We start from the raw sequence: 16,807 nt of genomic DNA on the forward strand, positions 1-16,807 counted from the left end.
ACTCAAGAACCATACTTTTCCTACAGGACAGCAGTTCCTTTTGGAAAGAGGCCCCAGGCTTTTGAAGACCAATATAATTTTCCTGGAGAGCATGTTCAAGACCTCATGGGTGCAGTTTGCTTGAGTTCTGTAATTAACTGGCAACAGAGATGATGCTTGCGGCTGAAGAGAGGGCTCCTTTTACCCATATGTGACTGAGAATCAATAAAAGCAAAACCTTAGCTCACCTTCAGTAAGGAGAACTTCTTCCACTGACTTCAATATAGGCAATATCATTTCAAGAGTTTCATCTCTTTGCAGTTATGCTAGGCAAGCAGCTTATATGATAAGAAAAGTTTTAAAGTTAACAAAATCTGTCAGGATAAGCAAGCTATGCCCTCTACAGATATTTAAGGAATAGTTCCAATATATCTTAAGTCTTACAGGAACACATCTTTCACTGGACATACCCTCCACCTTTTGCTGGAGGTCTCCAACAGCTGTTTTATGCTTCTCCCACAACACTGCTTGAATTGTAGAGGCATCAAATTCTCCTACCTCAACATTCTGATCAGCCAAACTGGAACCCCAGTTGTATATATGATGGTTACTGCTTCCAAGGAGCAGTACAAGAGACTCAGAGTTAGCAGCCAAACTGGCAAATGTGGACTCTGAAACGCAGAGATTGCAACTGATGTCAGTCTTCATGACTATACTGGTAGTAAACTGCAGCAGCCATAAACCAACTCGACTGTCTGTTTTGCTGCTGCTATTATTAGAAAAGCAACTGCAAGACTGAAGAATGGGATGGAGTGCTGAAATCCTTCTGAAGTACCTCGAGCTCATGAGTCAGACCACTCACATAAGGAGCAAGCGGTACAACACATTGCTCCCTGGTGACTGATAAAATACATTAAGTATTAACTACCCAGAGGAACACCAGCACATTCATGAACTAATATCATAAAGCTCCAATACCATACATACTGCAGATGTCACAAGGGCCACGAAAAAGAACAGTCTGAAGCCTGGAAGAAGCAAAACAATAGCGCAGTCTTGCCACTTTTTCCCACCATGACAGATTACTTTTTAACGTTTTTAACACACTTAGGAAACGTAACATCAGAACCACAAGTAAAGGTTATTAAGGGATACTGGAGACCAACAAGTCAGACTTGATAGTAAAAAAAAAAAACACAAACTCTTTCACAGTATGGAAAAAAATTTGCCTAGTTAGAAGCACATAGTCACCATAATCCTAAAATGACAGAGGAATCTGAACCAACAGTAAATACACTTCAGGTTAATTGCTACCACAGCAGTTCATATTCACTCACTACCATTTGGACCATTCCTAGCTACATTATGGAAACACACACTGTCAATCTAGGTTCAGAAATGTGTATTTCCAATATAATCAAAGTTTACAGGACAGTTTAAAATTACCATAAACCAAAAAGAAGCATATAAATTAAAGATTAACTTTTGCATTTTGCTGGTAAAAAGCTTCTAACCACGCTGAGGATGATCAAAAAGTTATAGCACTATAGCTGAGAGCAGCCAAGAAATCTGTTTCCATAAAATGTGATCAGAGAAGTCAGAGACTCTGACGAAAAGGATCTCAGCCAAGCTGTTATACAGAGCAAAGGCAAGAGTTGCAGCTTACTCAGACTACACAATTTTATGTGGTGGGAAACCTGCTTCAACAATCACAGGGCCACAAGTTCCCTTACATGACAAAATGTCCTGAGACATTTAGCTGCACACATTTTATTACTTCCTAGATAAATACTATTGATTTGAAAAATTTAAGAAGAACCAAGACACAAGTTTTTCTACTAGACTGCACTTACTGTCATTCAACCTCAGGTCAGTGACAATGATGGAAGCATCACAGTCAATGGAAAAAGGTCCAGCACTCACATAATTAGACTTTCTGTCAGACAAGGCTGTGGGTCCTACATTTCAGTCTCTCTCTCTCTCTCTACAAGGATGATTTTTACAAGTGAGTAAGGATTCTCATCAGTCAAGCATATGACTTTGTATGCATAAGATGCCACAGTCTTAAAAAACCCTACTTAGTGTACTGTACATTGCAACTACAATATTTTAAATATGGCTACAATGCAAAATATATCTTCAGTTCAGAGAAAGTTATATCTGTAAGATGGTTTTATTAAAAACAGATTGGGTTTTCTAGAATTAAAAAAATTACTTCAAAACCAGAAGAATTTCACAATACAAGTCCACTACAGTAACTCAACCACTTCTCTTTGTAAAAGGCTAAGTACCACAAAGGAGCAGTGAGAAGCAGAAACAGTATTTCTTTTCTCCCATTGAGACAGATACCAGTGCAGCTGGGTAGCTAAAAAATTACTGGGAACACAGAGCTTGCTATTATTGTTACCCTTATCACCCTTTCAAGCAAAAAGAAACAAAACCAAAAAAACAGTTGGACGCAGCTCTGTATTTTTAATAACTTGAACTCAGCAGGTTCCTATGGTACTTAATCCACACTCACCTGTCCTATCACTTCTCTGAGCAACTAACCAAGCAGGAACAGCACTCACAAACAGGGTCTGACACATCAAACACTGACAGACAAAACAACCCAATGAAAGCACCATGGCTTCCCTCCCCACCTTCAAAATTTACAAGATAAGATTCCAAGATTGCAGCAATTCTGCAGGCATTGCAAAACCAGGAGGAGAGGCTGGTCCAGCAGATGGTTGTACTGCTACTCAGAGGGATTCAAGACAGGCTGGAGAAACAGGCCAACAAGAACCTCATGAAGTTCAGCCAGGGGAAGTGAGACATCTCCACCCCAGAGAGTGGCTCTGTGGACAAGCTGACCACTAGCCAGAAATGCATCCACATGGCAGGGCAAACAGTATCCTGGGCTGCATCAGAAAAACCACTGACAGCAGGTAGTCCTTCCCTCTGCTCAGGACTGGGGAGGCCACAGCTGGAGCACTGAGTCCAGTTCTGGGCTCCCCAATACAATGGAAGACACAGATGAACAGGACTGAGTCCAATTGCTAGGATGGTTAAGGGACTGGAGCATCTTTCATATGAGCAGTGGCTGAGGGAGCTGGGATGGTTGAGTCTGGAGAAAAACAGGCTCTGGAGAAGGAATCTTACCCATAGGGTAAGATGGGGCTGTGGGGAGAAGAGTCAATAAAACTCAATCTGAATTTTTGTCTCTTTCTTATGATATCCACAGACCAGACAAGAGGCAACAGGAACAAATTTGAATACAGGAAATCCCACTTCAACACAATGAAAAAGAAATAAAACAAAAAACCCTACCTTTTTTGCCATAGGAGTGGTCAAACTGGCACAAGGTTGCACAACAAGATTGAGGAGTGTCCATCTTTGGACCTACCCAAAACCTGACTGGACATGGAGCTTGCCAAGCTTACTCTAGCAATCCCTGCTTTGGGCAGAGGCTTCAACTAGTTTATTCTCAGAGGTTCTTTTCAACCTAAACAATTCTGTGATTCTGAGAGCTACAGCCTGAGACCAAGAGCAAAACCAGTGTTAACAAAACTCTTCCTTCAACTACAACAAAACCTGCAATTTCATCGTGTGGAATGAAAAGGAGCAGCCTTCACAGTCACAAAGCACATATTGCAAATACAAACTCACAAGGTTTTTCTATCTTACTACTGCAGAACTGCAGCAAAGACAAATTTGAAGATTGGGTCAAACCAGTAAACATTACCCCAAACTTGAGGCAAACATACTTTTAGCCAGAATAAAGCACTGAGGTCACTGATATAAAGTCTTGAGATCTTCATCCAAACATAGAGATCTTCAGATTTTCCTCTATATTTTTATCTATGTTACAAAATATTATGGCAAATGAAACTGTTCTATTGAGGCTGCTTTGTCTGCATGTTGAACAGGAAGTATGCAAGCAGCTACTTTCAAATTGAGCTACTTTTACTTATTAAAACACCAAGACTCAAATTATTAAACACTCAGATACAGCTACTGACAACACCTACTCAAATACAAAACTTTAAAGACTATAATAGTAACAAGTAAACAGAATGAAAAAAAAAAAAAGCATGTAAAGTGGGAAGGCCTCGGTTATTTTCCCTGCTAAGATATTTCTTATTTTTCCTATTTTGGGCAAGTTGCTCTAATACTTGAGAAGCAAAAGAGCATGACTGCAACATCTGTACTGGTAAAAAAATACCAACAAAAAAACCCCAAAAAACTAAGTTAAAAAAATTTAGAAGAAGATGCAAGAGAGCACAATGAGAACTATTAGAAGGATGGATGAATGGCAAGCAAGTACCAGTTTAACCAGAACAAATCTTTATGGAACTGCAGTCTGCTATGTTGGAAGAGCTTTCAGGCAACTCACCGTGGGCCCAGCATGCAGAGTATAACCAGCACTAACACCTACATTGCCTTCTAAATTGCTACGATTTTGGTTTTTTAAAATAAACAAACTTCTTACACAGTTTGTGGGCTTCAGACCATGGCAAATCTAGATTTTTTTGTTCTTTGAACCAATGTTAGAACATGTCAAAAACATGCAACCTCCCACTCTTCTACCCCCCATAAGCTTGCTTAAGTGCAAGAGACAAACATAAACATCCTCATGATAAAATCTTTGTAGCCACCTGCCACAGACACTACACAACTGCTATTTAGACAAGGACAGGGTGTCAGCTCTTCGATTTTTCATGAGTTTTGGACTTGCTTTGGGAATGCACATTAAATATTTTCTCCCTAATAATATTTTCTCCTTAAGAGAGCACTAAGAAAGCACACCCCCTGTCACAATTAAATTACTGCACTGTAAAAATAACCTGAGCTGTCTTTAAAGAGTCAACTGCCCAGCAGCACAGCCTACCCCAGGGGCAGTATCACAAGCTACTACACTAGCACTAGTTTGCTTTTGAGTCACTGGCACTGGTATGCATTACCAGTTTGATCCTTATGCTTATCTTTCCAGATGTGAAATTCCCTGTGATGCCGAAGAGCCATTCATAAGGTATTTCACTTCCCTCAACAGTAAAGGTGGCTCAAAAAGTACAGCTAACATATCATACAGCCTTAGAAAGCTACCAGATATTGGACAAAAGCAGATCTCCCCAATCAGGTTTCAAAGGAGGCAATGCCCAGAAAATACACCCAAGGTTGTGACCCTAAGTAAAGGGATACTTGTCAGATTGTGCTATCAACACCAAAAAACACTATGTCCAAACCAACAGTGTGAAAAATCCTATCAGGGTAATTGCCTATGGAAAGCAAATGACTTGTGAAAGAGCAGTCCTGTTTCCTCCAGAGAGGAAACCTCTTTCAAAGCACACAGAATGGTTACAACCTGCTTTGCAGCCTCAGCTGTTAACTCCAAGATCTTGGTCAAAAGAGAAATGAAGAAACATGAGACACAAACTGGTTGGTCTAGTGCAAGCTGGCTAAAAACTAATAATCACCAAGCTATTGTGGAGGGCCACAGCAGTCCCCCAGTTTCCATTCAACTCTTTGGTTGTTTACACAGAGGTGTGCACTGCAGCATCACAGAACTTCCTACTGGGAATCAAACTTTCTTCTCTATATAACAGAATCTGTACCATATCATCCAGATAAATATGAACACTGGAGGAACGGGACTCCACTGGAGAGAAATACACCCACAAGGCAGAAGTAAACCTTCAATAAGACTGCAAATCTGTTTCCAGGAGAAAAAGACATGAGAAGAGTCTGACTGCTGCTAAATATATAAATAAGAAGAACAGCCTATTGTCATAAATAGATAAATTAGATTAATAGGTAGGTGTAACCCAAAATGGATTTTTTGCTTTTGCTTTCAAAGTGAACAGTTTCAAGTCCTTACTGCTTCTGGACAGCAATATATAAGGAACCTGTTACAAGAAGTTTAAGGATCCTTTGTGATAACTACCCAAAATGAACTCCTGGTAAAGACTGCACAATATTTTCACTTATTTAAGAGTGAGCAAACTCTCCTGCAACAACGTTCTGCAAAAATTGCTGTATAGCTCTTAAAAAAAAGTATTTGGAAAGCCACTGCTACAGATACATGAAAGATTCTGCTCCTACTTATTCTAGATTTCCAATTATGGCCAGTTGAAAATAAGGTTTAAAGAGCAAGTAACTTGTGGAATATAGCAATGAAGGTGCTCTGGAAGAGAGGGCCATTTCCTCTCCTTTTAAGTTTTGTAGATTACAAGCTTCCTGTATCATTTCAAGGAAATCAGAGCATCTAGAAGTTTTTCTGATGTTTTCAGAAAAAAAAAAAAAAAAAAAGCTGCAGAAATAACATTACATATTCAGCAATCTTACAACAAATATCCCAAGGCCATGTAACACCACGTCTTTCTGGGGACAGCAGAAGAACTCAACAGAATTTAGTTATTAGCTACTGCACAAGGGACTGGAGAGGTTAGCTAGCAACAAAAAGACATGAGTTTTTATTCTCACTTCCACTTTTAACAGGAAGTTTTAAGTTACTGTGTATCTTGGGATCATAAACTTTTTAGAGTGCTTTACAAAAAAAAGGTTCTTCCAGGTAAAAAACATGCAGAATTAACAAAACTGGATTGGACAAAGAAGGAGAGTGAGGGAGAGCAATTCCTCACAGGAAGCAGACAAAGTGTGTGTATGTGTATATATATATGCACATATCATAGCTAGGGAGGTAACTAATCAAGGGGTTTCAGTACCCATCAAATTCTCTGAAGTGCCCTGAGGTTCATTAAATGCAGAAAACTCTAGTAGAGCCAGAATTGAGCAAACATTGATTTTTTTTCTTTAAACAAGATGTGGAACTTGCATAAGACTCCAAGCAAGAATTTGCATTCATCTCTCCCTACATACCAAGCCCAATGAAACAGCACTGTGAAAAGGCTTGATCAAGCCCCAGAGCATTCAGCTGCTAGCTAGAACCATCAGGTTCCACCAGGACGGAGCATCTTCAAGTGCTGCACCCAAAAGGGTAAATATCAAGAAAAGCTGCCAGAGTGACTGCAGAAAAAACCGAAGCCTGTGCTTTTCAAAAGGTGGTCTTGGTAAAAAAAAAAAAAAAAAAAAAATCCTAATTATACTGCTGAGCAAGGAGTTTTCCCAGCATTCAAATACAGCTGGGGTTAAAAAAAAAACCAACCACGATTCTTCATATACACTTTAAATAAGTCATATTGATTAAAAAAAAATACCAGACCTTCATCAATCAATCAAGAAAAAATGCTTGAATGCATGACTTCAATCACTGGCTAAACATTCAAGTCAAGGAAGGCAACAGTACTATTACTGGAAATCAAGATTCTGAATATGGTAAGACCACTACTACATCCCCATCTGGTCATTCTGGATTAGATAAATTAAGTTCAGTTATGCCACAGTTACCTCTTCATATTCTTCAGATCTTGCCCAAGTTACTATAAAATGTTATTGATGCTGCCTCATTATATAGCTGATGTTTTTCATCATAAACTTTTTAGAGTGCTTACATAAAGCTTATGTATACATAGCTTATGTAAACATATGTGTTTACATAAAAGTAGCACCAGATATATTTGCATTTGTATTTGTATAGTGTATGCACTTATTTACTGTCCCCACAGTAACCTCAGAACTGAGAACTTGAAGGATGCTGACCATTTAAATATCTTCAAATTTGTCAACTCTGGACAGAAAAACAAAGCTACTGAGAACCTGAATGATCATAAGCACAGAAATACATATTCAGTGTATTTTGAGATTGCAGTAGTAGCATCAAGTAAAAATCAATATCCACAAGCAATAAAACTGGCTGCTACTCAAACATCTGCACCATTATTCTCTCCTCCCTCCATACACCTCTGTACCATCCTCCAGTTCCAGTGGGCTGCTGTTGCCATATACAACCAAACAGAACCAAGTCATTGGGTGGTTTCAGTTGCAGCATGGAGGGGAAAACCTAATAATCAAAGGCATGCAAAGAATCAAAAAATAACTGGATACAGATGCAAAGAGGCAGAAGGATAAAACCTTTTAAAAGAAGCCTTATGTGTCTGCACCATTAGGTTTCAAAGACTTCATTAAACTTCTCATCCAAACGTCTTTCTGACACAGAAGCTGTAACACGAAAAAGAGCTGTAAAAACATTTTTCCCTTTGACTTCTTAGATACAATGTTCACATTTTTCAAACATGGCCCTTTATAAAGGCCAGGGGGAAACTATCTTGAGTTACCACAGATTTAATTGAAATAATTTAATCACAAAATAGTAAGAAGCTATACAGATTAGCATAACAGTAAATTCTTATATTCAGTTTTATGCTTCTGTTTATGCAAGTCCCATTATTAAAAAAAGAGGCCACAGTAAGTTTGAAAAGCATGCTGGAAGGTGTATGATAATTATAGCCAGGAACTTAAGCTAGTACTTTTGCTAGGACTATGCAGCAAATTATTTGAGGCAACAAAGAATCTTACCACATTTAAATCTACCCCAGGTTATCCTATACCAGTTCAGCAACTCTAAGAATTAAGTGTGTGGCCACATTTCAAGTTGTCAGTAAGCTGAAGTCACTATCATAAAATCAGAAGTGACGCCTTTAATGACACCCTCAGACTGTCACAAATTAAGTAATTAGCAGAAAGAAACAACCTCTCTCATCAGATTATTCTAGCTCATGTACCTCAAAGCAGCAGCAGGAAGATTACTATTTCCAATTTTAAAAAAAGTAGAGCTCTCTGGCATCTGCTACTATTACAAAACAAATAATCCTCTTGTCGGGCCAGGCCACCTATATATATTTATGCATATCAAAATAGAACAGGTTCAGGTACAAAACTCAAGAGGCCAGATTTCTAACGTAATGCCTTTACACATGCTACAGGGTGTCAGAGATCCCTGCCTAAAAGACACATGCTGCTTGCCACCCACACCATTACCCTCTCCCAGGTCTCCCCAAAGGTACTCAAATACACCTCAAGTCTCATGTTTCTACATGTCCCTGGGTCAGATTCATAACTGACATTTTCTTTGGCTCTGCCAAAGCATCACTGCTTTTTCTTGAGAGTTTGTCAGGCTGATGCCCTCCTAGTTCTCCTATTAAGAGGCTACAATAATTCCTGTTCCACAAACAAAGTTCACACACGATACTTTAAGATATTTTACCAGTTTATCCTTTTCCCTAAGACTAAACAGTTATCTGCATACGCCCTTTGGATCTAAAAGACTGTGATAAGCAAGATGGACTAAACATCATCTGAAGAAAAGGATGCTTCCTCATACACTGTCTGCCACTGGCAGATTTAACACGTTGCTCCAAAAGCAGCAGAAGTACCCAAGCCTGGTTTCTCAGAAACCTGTTGTCCAGCCTCCTTCTCCTCAGCAGGCTGGACAAGATATGCTGGCACTGTGGCAAAGCCAAAACCACTGATGCAGGGGTTGGATGTGCAGCAGATGTCAAACAAGACATGCAAGGGCCAAAGGTGCTTGAGCTCCCTCAGCTGAGGCACTAACTTGTGTCTCTCTCCTCTTCTCAGTTGCCAATTTTCTCAAAATTCATGAGAACACCACTGTGACTGCAATCTGAACCATCTGGTCAATTGCAGACAGATTTGCAAGGAGGCAAATCAGAAGTGTGGGAGGGGTGAGCTGTTAAACAAGTATCTTGATCCCATCAGGAAACTATGCTTAAAACAGTCGCATTTATTGACATAGATAATAAAATATTCAAGTCACCAAATTACATTAAAATGGTGTTAAGTGGCCCACCCTAAACACAACACTCAAACCTAACTGATGGTTAAATTAACCAAAGCCACATAATATTAATGGGCTTTCTACCCCCAGTTCTGGCAAACAAGCACAGACACTACAGACTTCCGCAGAAACTGCACATGTTGTAACACTGGGATGCTAGAAAACAAATGAAACTAAAATACCTCACACAAAATCCTCCTCTTTACCATCAAAAAAAAAAAAAAAAAAAAAAAAAAACAGAACAAAAAACAAAAACCACACTTGGAAGCACTCATATCATTGTCCTAAGTATCCCAATGACCAGAACCATGTCCTCCAAACCAGCAGTAATTCTGGCCATTGCTCTTAAAGCACTGTTTCTATTTTTATCTCTACATAAGTGAGAAGCAGTAATAAAGCTATTAATCCTCTCCCCCTTTATTTAAATTACAAAACTGAGGTGAGTCTCTACGCTAGTTTCAACTATTAGACTCTTTAAATAGGGACAGTTTGTTACCTTTTAGAACTATAATATTTAAACAAGAAGTTTTAAGATTATATTGTATTATTTAGAAGAAGTAATACCATTGACACTACCCTGCAAAGCCAGTATTTGTGAAAAGACATAATAAAAGTATGAAAGGAAAAACAAAAAAAACCAACCAAACAAAAAACAAACAAACAAACAAACAAAAAAAACCCAAAAAAACCCAAAAAAAAACAACAACAAAAGAAAAACAAAAACAAAAAAAACCCCAACAAAACAACAAAAAAACCAACCAACAACAAAAACCCCAGGCACTACTTGGGGCACTGCTAACTAAATTTTATAGTTTATTTTTCTACCTTTCAATGACACTAAAACTGTCACTTCTTTACACAGAGGCAGAGAGGTTGCATCTTTTTTACTCAGGAAACAGAATCACCAAGAATTCAGTTCCCATGAAAGTTCATCTGTGAATGAAATTGTTCTAATTTGATTTCAGCTAGCACTAATCAAGATGTTGACCCTCTGAGCCTCTTCTTAACCTTCAATAGCTTTAAAATAACTGAGACAAAACCAGCAAAGTGTGAAGTTGAACCACTGATATTTTTAATACTATTCTCCATCCTAAGTCTTTACAAATTTTACGACTGGATATATAATTGTGCACTGAGCCAAAACTATCCCTAAGCTCTCTACCATATTACTAATCTCTTTCCTAAACTGCTGCTTTTCCTAAACTTTTATCACTTTGGACTGTTCAACTCTGAAGAGCTTCTGCACTTTGCTGGCTATTCATACAGCTTAAGGACTTTTCAGGTTCTTTACAACTGTCTCTGTAGCTGACAAACTCAAACAGGCATACAAACCTTCAGAGGAACCCCACAGCTAAGCTTTCATCAAGATGAACACTGGTCTTTTTATTCTTTTTCAACCAGCTCTCCATTTATATGATAACCCTTTGTTCTCATCTTATGCTTAGTTTTCTTCTCTAAAGGAACTTTGCAGAAGGCACCTTTCCAGTCTAAACAATACTAACCAGTTAACAAAACAGTAAGAAAAGGTGAAGAAGTCTACTTCAGTAACATTCACATACTAGAGCCCTATCCTGCACATGACTGCTCTCTTGAATTGGGACCATTAGCAGTAATTCAACAAATACATTAAAGCTGGTATGGTCACCAAATTATGCAATTCCTTCCTCTTCCATTTGCTATTGGTACCCACCTTATTCTTTCACCACACCCTTAAAATAAACTGGGTTAGGGACTGTGTCTTTTAAGTCACCCAGTGAAAAAATACTTTTAGGGTGGATCAGGGCTGTGATCCAGATCACCACACAAAATATTTGGCCAGTAAAACCAAAGCAGCAGTGGTAGGATTAGTCTGAAAGGCCGGGACTGGCTTTCTTCAGTGGCACTCTCTGCTTGAAACATTTGGGAGCTTCACTTAAAAAAAAAAATAAAATAAATATGCAGGCTCATATGCAGAATCCCTCACTGGTGTCATGGAATGCAAACATATTAGCCTTACTTATTTCAGTAACTGCATATACAAATGGCTGGACTATTATCTCAGCAGTGGTGACTGCAACAGCAGTGCAATTACGTGCCCACGCAATCCCACGTGTGACATGTCATCTTAAGCATTACAGTTTATATTCCACTGTAATAAACGCAAGCAGATTACATATCTTGAAGCAGTATTTTGGCTGGAAAGTTACACCGCTAAGCTTATATTCCATAAAGGATTTATAAAGTACCCTGCCTAACCAAGGTTGCACAACTCTTCCATTTTTAAAGATCCAGTTTTCAGCAGATAAAGCCTTGCCAAAGTAACTTTTGGCAAGACTTCTCTATCCCTCACGGACACACCCAACAGAGAAAGGGAAAGTGACTTACTCTGTTCATCTGCTTGAGTTTCATTGAAAAAAGCAATTTCCCAGAACAAAACTACAAAGCAAATAGGTTTTATCCACATTAAACATCCAATTTTTTTAGTCCAGTTTTCCTTAAAAGCTTTAAAATTTCTATGCTTTATAACAGTTACATTAAATTATAATGAGAAATTGCATTTCTGACCTGAAGCCATGATGTCTGACATGTTCCAATACAGACATGGTCATGCTGTTGAGGTGGAAAAAAATTCCTCTTTCATAAACTTTGCAAGGAATTTGTGGGCAAAGATTTTTCTTCTCCAAATCAGAGCTGGACAAAAGCTTTCCTGTAATTATTTCACATGGTTCCTAAAAGCCTACCATCAAGAAGAAGCAGAAGTACAGAAAACAGACACACATCACTCAGGTATTCTTAGTCATATCCTTTCAGGCACTGAACCAGCAATGAAGGGAGGAGTAGGATGACCAAGACGAATGGATACACTAAAAATAAAGATCCAGAACAACCAAGAGGGATGAAAACACATCCTAAAAACAGCAAACTTGTCCATATGCAGGAATAGAACCCAGAATTCCCCAAACTTCAACTGTTAGCTAATTCCAAAGCATTCCTGGACTTGAAAGTAAATGATCACAGCTTTTTGTGTAAGTATTCCTCAATAATTTAATCTTTACTACTCTTAAGGAGATGTGACAGATTTGGTGTACTTGCAATAGTTTTTGTATTATCCAGATTAGGTGAAACAGGAGCAGAGACTAACCCACTCTAAAAAAGAAACAGCATGTAAATAGCAACAAACAATAAAAATATCAAACATACCACCAGCAAAAAAACCAAGCAATGTGAGCTTGCACTTCAAGTTTTGTGACAGAAGGGAGTAGCTTTCTAAAAAATAAAATTCATAGAGCATTTCAATACTTCATCTTTTGAAATGGTCCTTTATAGTTAAATGATACAATTGGAAAATGAAAGACAAGTGTTACTGCTTTTGACATGTTGCTGACACCAGATGAACTACAAAGAAATATGGAAAAGCCTGTAACTCACGTTCCAATGACTTACACAGTATTAAAATAGAACAAGAGTCACCATATAGCACTCTTTACTGATACTGTCAACTCCTTTGTTCACTGTACTGCCTATCTCCTCTTGCACAAAGCTACAATGAGCCTTTGCTCTGGGGCCACAGTAGCAACAGCTCCAATGTTCCAAACTTACTCAACTCTGACCTTTTCTTATCAAGACAATTAAAAAATTACACACGGACTTCCTCTTACAAAAAGCAAAATAGATTCAGAGATCCCTGCTGGATCTCAGGCTACCCTACCCATAAGGCATATACATCAGAGAAACATATTCAAGCCATGGATTATCTAGAAACATAACACACAGTCATGGCATAAAATAAATGTCTGTGTGGTACGTTGCTAACCAAATCTAATGAGTCACATCAGGTATTTTTGCACATTCCAGGAAAACACAAAACAAGAACAATTTTGTTTCTCCATATAACACAGTGCCTGACCTCAAAACCACGAGTTGTTGCGCCATGCCCCTCCCTGCCCAGTCCTCACAGTAGTTACCAGCCCTAAAAACAAAACCTTGCCAGTCAGAAATCACACCCCAGGAACAGAGGGGCGTAGAAAACAGTGGCAGGGTTAGTAGCATAGATAAGCCTCCTGAAAAAAAACCTCCTGTCTTATGTGGGGCAAACAATTCGCATCAGCTTATCTGCTGTTCTCCAGCTTCTGCTGTACTTCCTGCCCTAGGAGAGGGACTGACTTGTCATGAGAAGCAGCACAGACAGCACATGCTGCCTGCACCAAGGAAGTGTTGTCACAGCAACTCCACCTGTATCTTTTACAGTTCTGGAAGACAAGAATATTTGCATTCTTAGAAGATAAGAGGAGTTGAGGCTGTTGGCTGATTAAATGGAAACAAAGATGATTTTGAATTAGGTAAAAAAAAAAAAAACAGCAATATGACTGCTGAAAAAATTATAGAGCGGTCACTACTTCATCATACATACAAATCAGCCAATAAATTTTAAATCATTTCGGGGAAGAGAAGGGGGGAAAATCACACCTAAAAATCCAAATCTCAATTTCACTCAGTTGAATAACAAAGAATAAAGAAAGGGAAATTGCTCACTTTGCACAACCAGAATATTCTTACAGACACTATTTAAATGTCACCTTCCCAGATGACACAGAACAGCAGCAGGCAGTACGATGAAATGAGTTCACTTTCTATTAAGCACTGCATCATTACACCAGTAAGCATACTCACACCACTCTGACTATTTAGTGTGTGGTAGCATAGGTGTATTGCTCTTCCTTGCATTAGTGCACAGCCCACCTGCCTGCCCAAGGTTTTTGCAGGACTGTGTGTTCTGGCAAGAGGCTGAAACAGAAGGTTTTATCAAGTTGTCCTCTGTACTGATGGAGCTCAAAATACTCACAAGGAAACCCCCTCCCAAGATGCTCATACACAACACTGCTGACCACACACAACACTTCTCTACCCTGGTGCTCTGACAGGCAGAGAAACGCTGCCGGTTGCTGTGGACAGAGGACACTGACGAAGGCTCCTTACAGTAGGACTGAGCTTGGCAGAGCAGAGCAAAGCACAGGATTAGCATCATGAGTATCAGGACTGCATTGCTAACCAATTACTCTGCTGCTGTAGAGACTTCTGATGGCAATACTGCAACCACACTACCACAGGCTACTGCTAACTTCTGCATTTAGACAGCAGAGGAAGACAACACAACGCTTTGTCTAAGCACACTTAAGCAAAGCTTGTCTCTATAGCAGCCCTATTTTTAGAAATTTCATTAGATACAGGGATATTAAACTTCATTTTGCAATAGTTGCTTGCCCAAAGAAGTCCAAATCTAGAAGATGGTTGCTTCAAAAGTAGTTTTGTAGGTGAGCAGGAGGTCATCAGAAATTCATCACATAGACAGATATGCTTCATCTCCCTCCCATTACACCTACTGCACTATTTAGTGGCTTCTGGTTTACTTGTATATTACATGACAGATTACAGTATATGGGAAGAAAGGTACTTTCAAACACAGGATCAAGCACTCTCAAGTTTGCTTTTTTTAGAATGCATCTTCCAACAAATGCAAAAAAATATTGACAAGTGTTACTCAAAGGTGCCTTTCAAATCACACTAATACGCAGATTCCGAGTGTCTTAACTGAACAGCTCCTATGACGACAGCAATACATTTATACAAAAAGGCTCTAAAAAAAGAAGGCTTAGAAGAGTTAGAAGGTCTTTCTGAAAGCACAAAGTAAAATAACATTGTTAGGCTATCAGAAAGCTCTTCATAAAAAGACACTCAATTCTCCTTTTCATAAGAAACACTATCAAGTTCAAGAGAACAACACAGATATTTATCACAGTCTGCCCTTTAAAAATCAAAGGCAACCAATTATACCCAAGCTCTCTCTCTCATTCTTGCATCTTAAGAAGGAAAAAATTAGGGAAAGGAGAGTGACCTTTACAATTTCTCTTCCCATTCTTTTCTTTATTTTGCCTGTCCAGTTACACACTGTCTCTTTACATAATACCAAGTGCATCTGCAAACAGAAACACCTGCATTTAGCAAAAAACCCAGATTAGGGCTGATGATATAGACACAGATCACGTAATTTCTGTGACAAATCCTCTAGGATCCTAGCACGAAACCACAGGTTTATGTGGAAGTGGGGAGCTGATGGGCAGACCTAGTTCCTGAGTTCGCCTCAGCTCTTCCAGTTTTCTTTTCAATAAAATTTAACAATTACGCAACAGTGGCAAAGCCCAGAAGGAAAACCTAGCACTCACCATATTTTCTTCATTTGGTGTTGAGGTTTTTCCTACACATTAGAGATACTGACAGGGGGAAAAAAAGTCCACCTACTTTGCAGGCTGAGTTTAAGTTTCTAACTACAAATGTTTTATGCCACTTGTCACCCAACAGATGACCCAAGCAAGGAATTGGAAAAAGTAAATAAATTAAAAAACTGAAACATACCTTCAACACAACTGAAGCAGAACACCACCTCCCACTAAGAGATAAGTAAATTTATTTAGCTGGTTGTCTCAATCAAGACAAATAAACAAAACAAGACAAACATACAAAAAAACCCCTCACCTACAGCTCTGCTATCTGGAAGGAAAGAAAAATTCTTTTATTTCTCAATGAACCCATACATCCCTACTATTCTGTATTTACTTTTGCAAAGATGGAACATATTGAAGCCTATCTTTGACCTATCTTTTGGAATTGAAAACAGAGTAATTCTGGAGCAATGTCTCTTTCAAATGCAGCATTGCAAGTCTTAGTCACCAAATCTAATAAAGCAGCTTTTCAGTTCTGAATTAGTTACGTTGTATGCTATAAAAAGAGGGAACGTAGTGAGAATCATCTATAAATCTATCATTTTGGAAATAGACACATAAACTACACTGTTTATTATGTTGAAGCCAGAAAGACAACACTTTCCAGATTTGTTCTGCATGTGGTAAAGAAAGAACGGACAAAGAAATAACCTATTCTTCCTATTTTGTAGATTTCAGTATAAAACATGTTAATATCTTCGTATCAAATCAAATATATTTAAACTGAGACTTTGTACATAAATTTGCTTAAAATCCTCCCCCAGAGCCATGCTTTATAGTGGTAAATGAAAAGAAGGGCCTCCTTACCCATACACCATCCCCGAAAATACTTCTGTGT

The 16,807-nt window shown here is 38.7% G+C and overlaps 1 protein-coding gene across 8 annotated transcripts in view; it reads right to left on the reverse strand.

Moving 5' to 3' along the window:
- The window catches only part of LPGAT1 (lysophosphatidylglycerol acyltransferase 1), a 78,058-nt gene that overhangs the window by 40,678 nt on the left and 20,573 nt on the right, over nucleotides 1-16,807 (reverse strand). The window lies entirely within an intron of this gene.

This window comes from Heliangelus exortis, chromosome 3 (genome assembly GCF_036169615.1).
Source record: "Heliangelus exortis chromosome 3, bHelExo1.hap1, whole genome shotgun sequence".
In the NCBI taxonomy this organism is placed as follows: domain Eukaryota; kingdom Metazoa; phylum Chordata; class Aves; order Apodiformes; family Trochilidae; genus Heliangelus; species Heliangelus exortis.